At 47.6% G+C, this 13,577-nt stretch overlaps 1 long non-coding RNA gene across 3 annotated transcripts; it reads right to left on the reverse strand.

Moving 5' to 3' along the window:
* Positions 1-4,232: 4,232 nt before the first annotated feature.
* On the reverse strand, positions 4,233-13,571 carry LOC123618599 (uncharacterized). Of its 3 annotated transcripts, none has more exons than XR_012502180.1 (3): positions 8,750-13,571; positions 6,969-7,097; positions 4,233-6,442 (listed from the first exon to the last, which is right to left on the reverse strand). It is a non-coding gene; the product is annotated as an uncharacterized LOC123618599 (long non-coding RNA). The 3 variants fall into 3 exon arrangements; XR_012502181.1 differs by having other exon boundaries at positions 4,233-7,097; positions 8,750-8,869; positions 9,899-13,387; XR_012502179.1 differs by having other exon boundaries at positions 6,969-13,568.
* Positions 13,572-13,577: the final 6 nt, after the last annotated feature.

The following is a 13,577-nucleotide window of genomic DNA, read 5'->3' on the forward strand; positions in this document are numbered from 1 at the left end:
TTGGAGGGGCTGCTAGTCACACACACACACACACACACACACACACACACACACAAGCTGCTAGTCACACACACACACAAGCTGCTAGTCACACACACACACACACACACACACACACACCCACACCTCTGAATTTAAAAAGGAAAAGAAATAGGCGACTGGTCTAGGAAAGTTCGTGGCTGTGACCAGCCAGTGTGGAAACATGATGTTTCCAGGTGCAAGGAGGGTTGGAGCAGTGGAGCTGCCGCCTAGGTGAGAGGAAGGACAGGTGGGTTACTTGTCAGATCCTTCCATACAGTTCATCCCGCAGAAGGAAGCAGCGGTTCGGAGTAGTGAGGGCCCCTACTCTTTCTTCTCTTCTGTATTAACCACACTGCATGCAGGGGCAGGGCAGACCCCACCCAAGATTTGGTTGTGACGTGAATTATAACGACATACACATCCAGGGGGGTTCGCAAAGATTTACTGCTAGGTGTGCTTCTCTGGGCACGGCAGGGCAGACCTCTGAAGATGGTTTGAGAGAGCTGGCAAAGAAGATTTCGGTTTGACCATGGTTAGAGGGTGGGCCGAAGTGACGGTTCCTACTCGCAGTCAGGTACTTGGAGGGGGCACCCAGGCTTTGGTGTCTGGTTTCCCAGATGTGGGGCAAAGGGAAGAGGGACAGGTGAGGCTTAACAGCTGCCAGCACTCAAAGAACTAAGACTGCAGTCACACTACTACATCTTCAAGCTGCAGTTCCTGGCTGCAGAGATCCTCACAGATTGCTGTGGTATTCACAGTATCTGTACATTTTGCATTATCAGGTCATTCATATTCCTCTCAAGCTTGTGTATTTATTTGTAGGTCAAGATGTTGCATGCATGCAGCCTGATACTGATTTTTAACCGTGGCAACGAGATAGACATTAGACCCTCCAATTGCAAATATTGTATTTTTATAAGCGTATTTAATTACATTCACTTACATTTTCAAAAAATTAAATTTCAACATTTCAGCTTTAAAGTTCAAGAGCATGAATATGTGTAAGCACATTCAACTGTCCTTTATGATTGGATTATTGCATTCTGTTGACTATTAAATAATTTAATTTAATAAAATTATTTTAATTTATTAATTTAATTTTAATTAATTAACAATTTAAAATAAAGTTTAAGAGCAGGTTAAAATAATCAGAGCAGTATTTGTGTCTTCAGGGGCTGGGAGGGAATTTTGTGGGTTGATAGTGATGTTCCTTGTCTTTGTACGGACTCGAGTAATACAAGAGTCTGCAGATGTCAAAGTTCATATGAGAGTACATTTAAGACATGCATTTCACTGCCTGTTAATTTTACCTAAAAATATTTTCTGTAAATATATTGAATTCTAGTTAGTGATTTGCATGCTGCACTATTTAGGAGTTGTACTAATGGCTACAACTTACTTTGAAATGCACCAAAAAATAAGATGAATGGGTAGATGCCTGGGAAACAAGCTGCTGGAAAACAAGTTGCTGGACAACAAGCATCTAGAAAAGAAGCCACTCTTAAATTTCCATGAGCTTAAAATATTGTATTCACATTTACTTGCTTAAAATGCACATGCTTGCTTTGTTTTAATGTTTTACACAGTAGATGAAATTAGTGGTGAGCAATCCTGACGTTGACCATAAGGGCACGAAGGAGGGCAGATTATTTCCTTAGGGTGAAGCAATGGACGGTCCTGGAAAGCCAGATCGTCCATGAACAGAACTTGGTTCTGGCAGGAAAGCTGCTGTTGAACCCAGGGGAAGTATTTGCTATCTCGAGATGTCCCGGAGGCAATAGCAGGATAGATTTAGAAAATGTGCATACCCCGAGGAGGGTGATTGTTCCTGGAAGGGATAGGGCCTGAAATCGATCAGTTAACCAGCAAGCAGAACTTAGTGCTTATTGCACGAAATATCTAAAGCCCCACCTCTTTGATCGCATTTTTTTCTGAGCTGCTACTCCTAATAAATACGATGTCCACCAGGCTTTCTGGGCTCTAGCTCTGCGAGACCTTGAGGCCCCTGGTCCCATCTTTGCCCTTTATACTTTGTCTCTTTGTTTCTTAAGTCTTGTGTTGCCCGTCCTCAGACACGTGTGGTCCTGAGCTGCGCTGGTCGCAGTAGTAGACAGAATAGACAGATGAATAAATGCATGATAAATGTAGCAGAATAGTAAATGGAGAAACTAGATAGTGGATCTGTAAGTGCTCACTGTACAATTTTTTCAAATGTATTATTAAAAATTATTTAAAATAGGAGGAGGATGTAGTTCAAGTGGTAGAGCACATGCTTAACATGCACAGGGTCCTGGGTCCAATCCCCAGCACCTCTTCTAAAAATAAAGCAAGTAAGTAAACCTAATTATCTCCCCCCAAAAAAAATTCTCAAAAAAATTTTTAGAATAGTCATAATTAAATATTGAGCACTTTTTCATTTATTTAAGTTTTCATTTTACATCTTTATACTCATTAACAATAACTTATGTTTTGGTTTTTAACTTCAACTTTTTATTTTGAAATAATTTTAGACTCACAACAATGTGCAAAATAGTACAGACAGGTCCCATGTTCTCTTCCCCCAGCATTTCCCAATAAAAACATCTAATATTGTCAAAAATAGGAACCTGATGATGGTAAAATACTATCAAGTCATGTACAGACCTTATCCAGATTTCGTAAGTTTGGCATGCACTCTTTATTTTGGGAGGAGGTGTATAGTTCTTTGAAATTTTATCACATACACAGATCCTTGTAACCACTGTCACAGGATGCAGCCCTGCACCATCATCACAAAGAAATGCCTTTGTGCTGCTCCTGTATGGCCACTCCTCCCCACGGCTCTGACCCTTGGGTCTCTGGCAGTACCATGTCGTCACCGTGACACTGTCACATAACTGGAACCATGCAGGATGCAGTGTTTCCAGATTGGCTTTTTCCCTCTGTAATGCCCTGTGACCCATCCATGTTGCATCAGGTTTGTTCCTTTGGCTTGCAGGTTTGCTATTCATTCACCTGCTGAAGGATGTTAGGCAGTTGTGAATAAAGCTGCTATGAACATTCAGGTGTAGGCTTTTGTGTGAACATACGTGTTTATTTTTGTAGGATAAATACCCAGGAAATGCAATTGCTGGGTCATATGGCAAGGGTATAACTTTACAACAACTGTCTAACTGTTTCCCCAAGTTCTTTTTCACAGTCCCGTCGGCAGAGTAGGAGTGGTCCACTCCCTGATCAGCATTTGGTGCTGTCGCTATTTTTAATCGTAGCCATTCTGAGAAATGTGTTCTGATAGATATCTCACTATGGGTTTACTTTGCATTTTCCTTTACGGCTAATGGTATTGAAGATCTTTTCACGTGCCTGTTGGCCATCTATATGTATATTTTTGGCGAAGTGTCAGTTTAAATCTTTTATCCACTTCCTAATTGAATTATTTTTTTCTCACTGTTACGTTTAGAGTATTCTTCATATATGCCAGATACGAATACTTTGTCAAATATGTGATTTGCAGATGCTTTCTCCCAGTCTGTAGCTTATCTTTTCATCCCCTTTACAAACTACTTTGGAGGCCACAGAGATCTGTGAGTTGTCCAGAGCAAGTTGAGATGTGGAGGCACTTAGGTAGGAAGAAAGAGAAATTAACTACTGGATCCGATCTGTCTTGCTTTTCTTCCTGTTCCAGTCTAGGATTCCAGGAAGACTCAGAAATTAATGCAGCTATTTGCAGTAGTGGCTGAGGAACATTCTGCAATATTAGTTCATATTTCTCTTGAATTTGTATATGTGTAGATCTAGATGAAACATACATTTGGCTTAAGGAAAGGACTGAAAAAAAGGAACTTACAATTTTAGGCATCAATTTTCAGTATTATCAAGGGCATGGAGATGACACTGGCGCTGGTTAGAGAAGGTGAAGACATATAAGCCGGGGCTGCACACCAGACATTGACACAGCACTGTAAACTGACTCTACTTCAATAAAGAATTAAAAAAAAAAAAAAAAGACATACAAGCCAAAATTTTGGCCAAAAATCTAGAAGCATTTTTTGTGTTCTGTGTCATGTCTCTGGGAGACCTGACCTCAATTGTTCTAACCGTGATGACATTCTCTGGAACAATCAAAAGATCATACGCAGTATTTTCTGGATCTGACAAAAGATGAAACGTCTTGGAGAAACACATCCCATTTGACCTTGTAACTGCCCTTGAACACGTGATGGAAATGCTGATTGAACACTTTAAGGGACGTAGATTTTATTTAAATTCTAAAAGCACCGTAAGAGTTAAGCAAAACAACACAAGATTATCAGATAAAGAGCAGATCTTGGTCTCAAGGAGAAAATGAAATCACCCCTGACTTTGCACCATCCACCGGCGTTTGAGATGGGCTGTTGCTTATTACATTGATAGAAGTTTAACAGAAAAAAATCCAAGTTTGGCTGTTTTACTTTTTTTGTTTGTTTTACAGTTGATGAGCCAACGCTGGCACATTGTTACTAACTCAAGTCTCCATTGAATTACTTTTGCACCTTTGTCAAAACTCCGCTGGGCGTCTTTGTGTGGATCTGTGCCTGGGCTCTTTATTCTGCTGCTTAGACCTAGGGGTCTGTCCCCACCAGCAGTGTCACACTGTCCTGATTACAGTGGCAGTATCCTACTGGGTGGTGGGTCTCCCATTCTTCTTTTTCAAGAAATTTTTAAAGCTATTCTAGGGCCTGTCCTGTCCATGTAAATTTTAGAATAAGCTTGTCCGTGTCTACTAAAATTTTTTTATGGGATTTTGATAGGAATTGCATTAAATTTTTATATTAACCTGGGTAAAATTAACATTTGTATTGAGTCTTCCAATCCATGAAAGTGATACATGTCTCCATTTATTAAGGTCTTCTTTGGTCTCTGTCAGCCGAGGGAGGCTGATGTGGGGTTTTAGGAGGTGAGTGGCCCAAGTGAAAAAAATGCATGAGAAGTTGCCATACTGCCGGACAGACTTCAGCCAGAGACACCATGGGGTTAACATTTTATTGCCACAGGAAGGTGCACGCCTATGATGCACCTGTCCTGCTTTTTATCTGTTCTCTGCCAGCACATGCACAATCTGAGTTTCTTTGTTCACTAGGCTTACAGAATATCTCTAGCACATGCGTACTTCTATTTTCTTTGTTCTAAATCTTATATAATTGACGCATGTGTATAGCAATTATTTACTGCATCTGCAAACATGCTCTAATCGTGGCCTTGGGTCCCATGGCCTTAACTCATCTCAAGGCCAGCTCACATTCCACCCCCTAGGTGGTGGGGACCCTAGCCCACAGGGTGGAGCATCGTGCCCAAAGACCACAACAATACAGAGTACAGCAGCCTACCAATACACAGGCAGCTACAATAGCCAGGACAGTTAGGCTCCATCTCCAGGAGGACATCAGGGATGACCACCAATTCTTAAGAGGGTCTTCAGTTACATGATCTATGCGATCCCAATTCCTGATCTATTTCATGCAGTGCCTTGGCTACTTCCTCCTGGTGATCTGGTATATAGATACAACATTCAATATGTAACATAGCACATGTGCCACCCTGGCTTGCAGTGAGAATATCTAATGCCATTCTATTTTGTAAGGCCACATTTCGCATCTGGGTAGTCTCATCTAACAATTCCTCCATAGCTTTTCTAGTAACATTCAGCACAGCTGATAAGCTGAGTCAAAGCTTCTACCTGCAATTTGACACTGATGGGCCCAGCACCAGGTAGGAGCAGGACCATGGGATAAAACCACCAAGCTGCATGCTTCCCCCTGTGCCACTGGGTGTGCAGTGGGTCCCAGTTTGTGGGGCGCTCTGTTAAAGTGGGCTGGGTATGTCTAGGCAAGTAAGCTCTACCCCAAGTATAGCGCCATGTGCACTTAGCCAGGAGATAAGACCATCCGTGGGTGCCACATACCCACAGGTACCCTGGTGGCAGGAAATCGGTGGGTTTTGTGCCAATTAGAGGTCATCCATCCCACCAGGTGGAGGCATTTACATTGTAAGTAATTTTGGCACACAGCTCTTCTGGGAGCCACCCCACAGTGCAGTTTGGAGCCTCGTGTTCAAACCGCTGCTCAATACAGAGAGGGCTAAAATTTCTCACTTTTACATGAACACTATTCATCCATCCCCACCCATTCCATACAGTCCTTCCAATTTGGGGGGGGGGGCATTGCCCTGCTCACGTCAGAGGATCTTTTCAATAGTCTGCCGCCGCAAGTCCCAGGGCAATCTCGCTGTCCTGTTGGCATTCCATCAAACCAAGGTGTACCAATTAGCTCTGGACGCGGGGTGGAGGTGCCACAGCAGTCCATCTCCTGCGTCTACGGGAAGTTCAGTGCAGACCCAACAGTGAGAGGCGTGGTGGACTCACGCGAATGTGTGTGCCCAGGAGAATATGGTATTTGCTGTTACCCTGGATGGAAGGACAGAGCAGAGGTGAACACCATGATTGGCAAATCTCTCCCTTCTGGGAGGATGCAAGCAGTTTCTCATCCTGTGAGAGTACAGTGGCAGGAAGGGCTGTTCGCCCTGGGTGGTGGTACCACACCAACCCGCCCACACTAGGTTGGTTACACTCTGGGAGAGCTTCAGGAGCTATCAGTGGAATTGCCCAAAGCCGTAGGGCTTCTGCTCCTTTAAGTGGGGACACTCCTGTTTTCCCTAGAGTAACCTGCACATCAAAAGGCTATTCCCCCACTCATGGGGTTACCTGCAGGGCTTTCTCTAGCCCATCGCCCCATGGTGCCAAAAGGGCTAGCCAGGGGCCTTCAGTCTGGACCTGATTCTTCCATGTCCAGGTGTCCTGTTGTCCCGAGTTCAACACCCTGGGGGCGCGTAATATTAACGCCCCATTACTGAGACTTCAGAGGTATTCTGCATGGGCCCAACTCTGAGCCTCTGAATAGTCCCTTGCAATAACTTTTCCAGTGGGCTCATACCTGTATGGCGAGGTTGTTCATTCAAAAGACGTACTGCCTGCGGCACGACACTGTTCCAGCCTCACCATTGTGGTTTGAGAGCCCTCAGTTTCTCCTTTAATAGGCCATTGTACCGTTCAATCATTCCTGCTGCTTGAGGACAGTAAGGCACATGCAATACCCAGTTAATGTCATTTTCTTTGGCCCACTCCTGGGCCTGTTGGGCAGTGAAAGGGGTCCCTCTATCACTTTGTATTTCTAAGGGAGTCCCATAGAAGGCCCGTAAAACTTCCAGTGCTCTAATAGTAGCCTCTTGTGTAGCTCGGAGCACATGGTGAGCAAAACCTAGGCCAGCAGTGGTGTCTACCGCTGTCAGCAGGTACCGCAAGCCCGTACTCGGAGCAAAGGGGCCCACGTAATCTATTTGCCATACTTGCAATGGCTGAATTCCCCGTGCAATCTTCCTCGTCTGTTGGGGCCATCGCCGCTGGTGCGGGTGGTGCTTAGCACACCATGGACACTGCCGCACGGCATCTTTGGCTTCACTGTGGCTCAGGTGCAGGCCCCACTGGTCAGCTGCCTGCCTCATTGTGTATGAGCCAACATGACCAAGTTTCTTATGAAACCAGGGACCTATGTTGGGTCCTGGGACCATGGCCTCTACAGGGCGAAGTTGGGCTAGCGTGTCAGCAGCATCATTGCCCGGTGCCAGGGCTGGGCGGTGCCCTGGTACGTGGTAAACAGTATATTGGCCTTCTTGGCCTTTGTCCCATAACTGTTTCCACATCTGTTGTCCCCATAGGGGCCGGTGCCAAATCATCCAGTCTTGCAGGGCCCATTGGGGTATCCACAATGTAAGGCCTCGATATACAGCCCAACTATCCGTGCAAATCTGCAAGGGGCTAGGCTCATTCATCAACACCATCCATACTGCCCGTAACTCAGGCCATTGGCTGGACTGGCCTTCTCCAGTCTCATACCAGAAGGCTGCAGTGGCAGGGTGCAGAGCTACTGCAACCCAAGTGGGCAGACTGCCCTTACAAGATCTATCTGTATACTTAGCATTTCCTGGGGTTGGCCCTTTCCCTTCACGAAAGGGACTGGGCACAGGGTCCACCCCTTGTGGGAGCGTCTGTACATCAGGGGCAACAAGTCTCACAGGCCCTAACACCTGCTGCAACTCTGCAGCCAAGGTGCTAGCGGTGTACTGGGCTCTCTGTTCCAAATAAGCACCTCACTTCGTCAGAGTTGGGGTTTGGGCAGTTCCCGATCGGGGTTGCTTTGCCCATGCCTGTACCCATCCTGCAATAGGGCATGTGGTCTGCACTTGGACCTCTTGCCTCCCCATCAGGGGTTCAGTGGCAATCAAGGATGCATAAGTTGCTAGCAATTGTTTCTCTATCAAAGAAAAACGACATTCAGCCCCTTTCCATAACTGAGACCAGAATCCTATGGGCACTTTCCGCTGCCCATGTTTCTGCCATAAGCCCCAGCCATATCCATCATCGTCCACACGGACTGCCAGCCAGAAAGTAGGTCTGGGTCTGCAGTGCACAGTGCTTGCGCTTGGGTCACCTTCCTCTTACTTCCAACAAATGCATATTTGGTCTCATCAGGTCAGTTTCAGATTTCTCCCTTTTTAATCAGTTTATACAGGGGTTTGGCTATTTGGGCCAAATGAGGAATAAACACCCGCCAGTATCCCAGAAGACCTAAATAAGTCTGTAACTGTTTAACTGTTTCAGGGCGGGAATATGCCTGGATTTTGTCTATTACTGCTTCAGGCAGCACTTTTGTCTTACCCGACCAAACAACACCCAAGAATTTGACAGAATGTCCAGGTCCTCGCATTTTGTCCTTGTTCGTGGCCCACCCCCAGCCCGCCAGGGCTTCTCGCAGCGCTGTGGCACTGGTTTCCAAATCTGAAAGAGAATCAGAGGCTAGCATGATGTCATCAATATAATGGAACAAGCGAACGGTATCTGGTTTGCTCCATGTAGCCAGGTCCTGGGCCACCAGGCCATGGCACAGTGTGCGGCTGTGCAGATATCCCTGTGGCAACACAACAAATGTCCATTGTCATCCTCCAGGAGACATCTGGCTTCCACACTGGCCACACTGGAGAATTATATGGGCTATGCGTAGCCCAAATTATACCGGCTTCCTCAGGCTTTAGAATAGTCTGTCCTATTTCCTCACAGCCTCCGGGCAATCGATATTGCCGGACATTCACCACTCGTGTGGCCTGTGGCAAAATCAAAGGTGCGTGATGAAGATGTCCCCATGTAACTGTTTTCACCACGCGGACTCTCAGGTGAAATTCCCCTTGAGTCGTCTGTATCTGCAATCCTTGCAAAATGCCTATCCCCAGAATATATTCAGCTACTGGGGAGATATGCTCTTCATATGCAGCAGGAGACAGACGGCCAATGCCCAAAATCAGAGTCACTCATTTAACACACATTTGCTTGTTTCCATATTCTTCTATATCAACCCATGGTCCCCCCAAATGCTCCAGTTTTCCATGCACCAATGTAATTTCAGCTCCTGTGTCTACTAGTGCCAGTAGTTGCTTTTTATACATAGGGAACCAGTGGATAGTCAGTTCAACATGTGGCTTCCGGTCATCGGGGTGCCCCACGTCCCAAACACCTTGGCCTTCCTCCTACTCCGGGAGGAAATCAGCAAGGCCACCTCTCAGGCCTGATGGGAGGTTGGCAATGGAGTATATTGTTGCTCAGGCCGTAATTTCTTCCCTAAGTCCATCAGCATCTCCAATCGCTGGCCATCTAATTTTACACAGTCCAAGCCAGCTGCCAGTAAATCACACCATATCTGCTGGCGATCTAGTTTTTGGGGCCCTCCTAAAATTGGAGCATTCCCCTTTTTCCTCCTCTGTGTGGACTTCCCTTTCTGAGTCACTGCATGGGAGGAGGGGGTCTTGGACTCACCTTGAGTCTTGGCAGTATGCACCGGCTTTCGGCGCATCTCTGTGTCTCCCAGATGAGCCAGAGCCTCAGTTACTTCATGTATGGGGCGGTTTACATACGGTGCTAGTAGCACTGCCATAGTCCCAAACGTTCCCGTTGGGCCATTAGCCAAAATCAAATCTTTCATTCAAGCTATAAGGAGTTCATCATTCAGACTATGGAAAAGCAAAGCAAACATCATCTGGTGCATCCATTTCTCAGACAACTTGCACTAAGTTCAAATACGTGGTCCGTTTACTCACGTGTCACTCGCTGTGGTCCCGCAGGAGTTCCCCCCTGAGCCATGGGCTCCTCCAGTTCCACCTATTGCCTCACCATGGGCCATAGACACAGTGGAATGGGGCTAGGGGCCAGGCTTACTGCTCTCAGAGACGGTAGGACCGGAGCTACACAGGCATAGCTGCTCTCAGAGGTGGCGGAGCTAGGACCATGCGGACACCTTTCTGCTGTGCTGGGTCTCCGCTTAAGCTCCTCTTCTCTGCACTGCAACGCCTCCACTTGCAACCGTAAATCTCTCATGTCTTGGCTAGCGTGATGTAAAACAGATAAGAACACCCAGGCCGCCCTCCCGGCTGCCTCTCGGTGGGCTAACGGGACATAATTTTCTAACAGTTCCAACGCCCTCCGGATGTCATCTGGCCAGGGTGCCACTGTGTCCCCATCTTCAGGCTGAGCCCACGTCAGCCAATAGGCTGCCACCGGGTACCATACAGAGGTAGGGGGCCACTTTGCTTCCATCAGAGCATCCCCGTCAGGGGCAGGGGGTTCAGAGGGGGCACTCACCTCATCCTGCTCACAGTGCCAAGTGTCAGCCGAGGGAGGCTGACGTGGGGTTCTAGGAGGTGAGGGGCCCAAACAAAAAAATTCATGAGGAGTTGCTGTACCGCCGGACAGACTTCAGCCAGAGACACTATGGGGTTAACAACATTATTGCCATAGGAAGGTGCACACCTATGATGCACCTGTCCTGCTTTTTATCTGTTCTCTGCCAGCACATGCACAATCTGAGTTTCTTTGTTCATTAGGCTTGCAAAATATCTCTAGCATGTGCGTACTTCTATTTTCTTTGTTCTAAATCTTATGTAATTGATGCACGTGTATAGCAATTGCTTACTGCATCTGCAAACATGCTCTGATCGTGGCCTTAGGGTCCCACAGCCTTAACTCATCTCAAGGCCAGCTCACAGTCTCTTTCTTCAGCATCTTGTAATTTGAAGCGTACAGCTCTTGTCCATGTTTTAAGACAGACAGCACTCTGCCCTCAGGCCTTCTCCTCCAGGAAGCTTTCCCTGCTGTGCAGGGGTGCAGGAGCACTTCCTCGGGGCCCAGCGCCGCGCTCTGGTACTTACTTTAAGGATCCCCTTGCTTGCTCCTCACCTCTCACCGCTTGTGAATGCTGTCCCGCCCCAATTCCAGTTAGATTGTGTTTTGCTTCAGAAACCTTGCTGGCCAGGCTGTTATAGCCTTCACAACCCAGATAAGGACTTGGGATCCACTGTGCAATGTGAAGAGGGGGCAGAGAACTGCCTGCAAGGCAGAGGGTGGTTCTCTGAGGTGGGATGGCAGGTCCCCCTGGGTGGTGTTTGTAAGTTCTCCTGTTGTAACATATGTAATAGGCAAATCACTCAGTATCCCAAATAGAAAACAAACTCCGTCACATCATAAGGAAAAAGACAAGCAGCCCAGTGGGAAAATGGGTGAGGTCATTTCAGACAACTGGAGTTACTGACATTCCAATGGTTGATAGAAATAGAGGGCTGGCCTGACTGGCCATCAGGTTTGCTCACTGAAACACCTGGCAGGAGTGGGGACTGATGGAGAAGGGCCCCAGGGAAGCACTTTGCGGGGATGGAGATGTTCTAGGCCTGGATTGTGGAAGTCACACAGGAGGATTTTTATTTATCAAATATATTCATTTACTAAAAATAACCACATTTAATTTTAAGTACATCTCAGTGAAGTTGATAAAAAAAACCAAGATACCACTCTTCACCCCTTAGATTAGTAAATTTCAGAAAGTCGTGTAGTACTGAGCATTGGTGAAGGTGTAGGGGAACAGGAATTCCTTCACACCACCAAAGGGAGTATAAAGTACACAGCCACTCTGAAAAGCAGTATGATAGTACCTAAAATTAAAATCTGCACATTCAATCCCATCTCTAGGCATAACTCCTAGAGATACCCTTGCTCACAGGACTTGGGGATACTGTACAAGGACCTACTTCCCTGCAGTATGTGCAATAGAGGAAAGCAGAGGAAAACTGAAGCGCTCGTTAATAAGGCAGGGTAAATGCAGAGCAGTGTAGACGTACAGTAGGACTCTGCAGTTTGAGTGGGTAGCCCAGACCAGATATCTGTATCATGGGACGATTTAAAAACAATGCTGAGTGAAAATAGCTGACAGAACAATGAGACGATGGGCACTTTTGCTGTAAACGCTTAAAATGAACGTACGGACTGAGACCACGTATTAAACATGTCAGCCCACATTGTCTGCCACTCCTGTGGGTCTGGTAGGGGCTTTACTCTGTGCTCAAGCAGGCTTCCAGCTCCTTCCGTCGTGCTCCTTTCTGCTACTCTCTCTTTTGGAGTCCTTCAGAGGGTCCTCTGTACCCACAGCAGGTGTGAGACAGGAAAGGGGGCAAGGTACAGTCATTCAAGGAATACCACAGCAAATAATACCAGAATGGCAAAAGATTCAAACCCCAGTAGGCCTTGAGGCTCAAGATGGTGGGGGATTTGACTTCTTGAGCTTCATTATATGCTCATTGTAATACATTAACATGGTAAATAACATGCCCATGACAGTCCCAAGGCCTGCCAAAAAGTCAAGAGTAGGAAATGGCCAACTTCCTGGGAATCCCAGCCCTTTCCCCAGGCTACTCAGACTGGTCCTTACACTTATTAGCATATGAAGCCACTGAGCCCATAAAGACTGACAACAGAGGGGCGCCTGGTGGCCGCCCTCTCCCACAGGGAACACCGCCCATGGACACAGGGGGCTCTCCAATTCTCCCAGAGTGCAATCACCCCTGGGTTTGGGTTTGGTAACTGGACGCCTGCTCTTCCACCGGGAGGGGGAGAGAATGGCGGGATTTCCCGCGACCCCCCAGAGGCCACGGGGCACCCCTGCGATCAACCGCACAGCCAGGGCAATGGCGAGGCCGCCAAGGCGGTCGACCTGGTCACTCACTAGCTGTGTGTCCTCGAGTAAGCGACCTGACTTCCAGCTTCAGCCTAGTCTGTAAAAGGAAGATGTTAAAAGGCCCTCCTCAGGGGCTCATAGTGGGCGTTACCAGGAGACCGACCGGCGGGAGGCGCCGGGAATCGCTGCCAGGCGCGGGAAGTGGGCGGGAGCCCCTGCGGCCCCTCCACAACAGGCCTCTCCTCTCAGAGAAGCGGCCCTCGGTCCGGGGCCCTGGGGCCGCTCGGCACGGGCGCGGACGCGCCCCCGAGCTCCGCTTGTCTTCGATGTCGGCATTTACAGCTCGACGGAAACCGACCCCCTCACAGCCATTCACAGCGTGGAGACAGACGGCGCTCGGGGCTGCGGGGGCGCAGAAGCTGGAACGCTGCTCCGCTCCGCCCCCGCGGCTCCCCGCACCACCCCCGCAGGCCGGCCGGAAGCCCGCACCACCGA

Source organism: Camelus bactrianus, chromosome 25 (assembly GCF_048773025.1).
Source record: "Camelus bactrianus isolate YW-2024 breed Bactrian camel chromosome 25, ASM4877302v1, whole genome shotgun sequence".
Lineage (NCBI taxonomy): Eukaryota > Metazoa > Chordata > Mammalia > Artiodactyla > Camelidae > Camelus > Camelus bactrianus.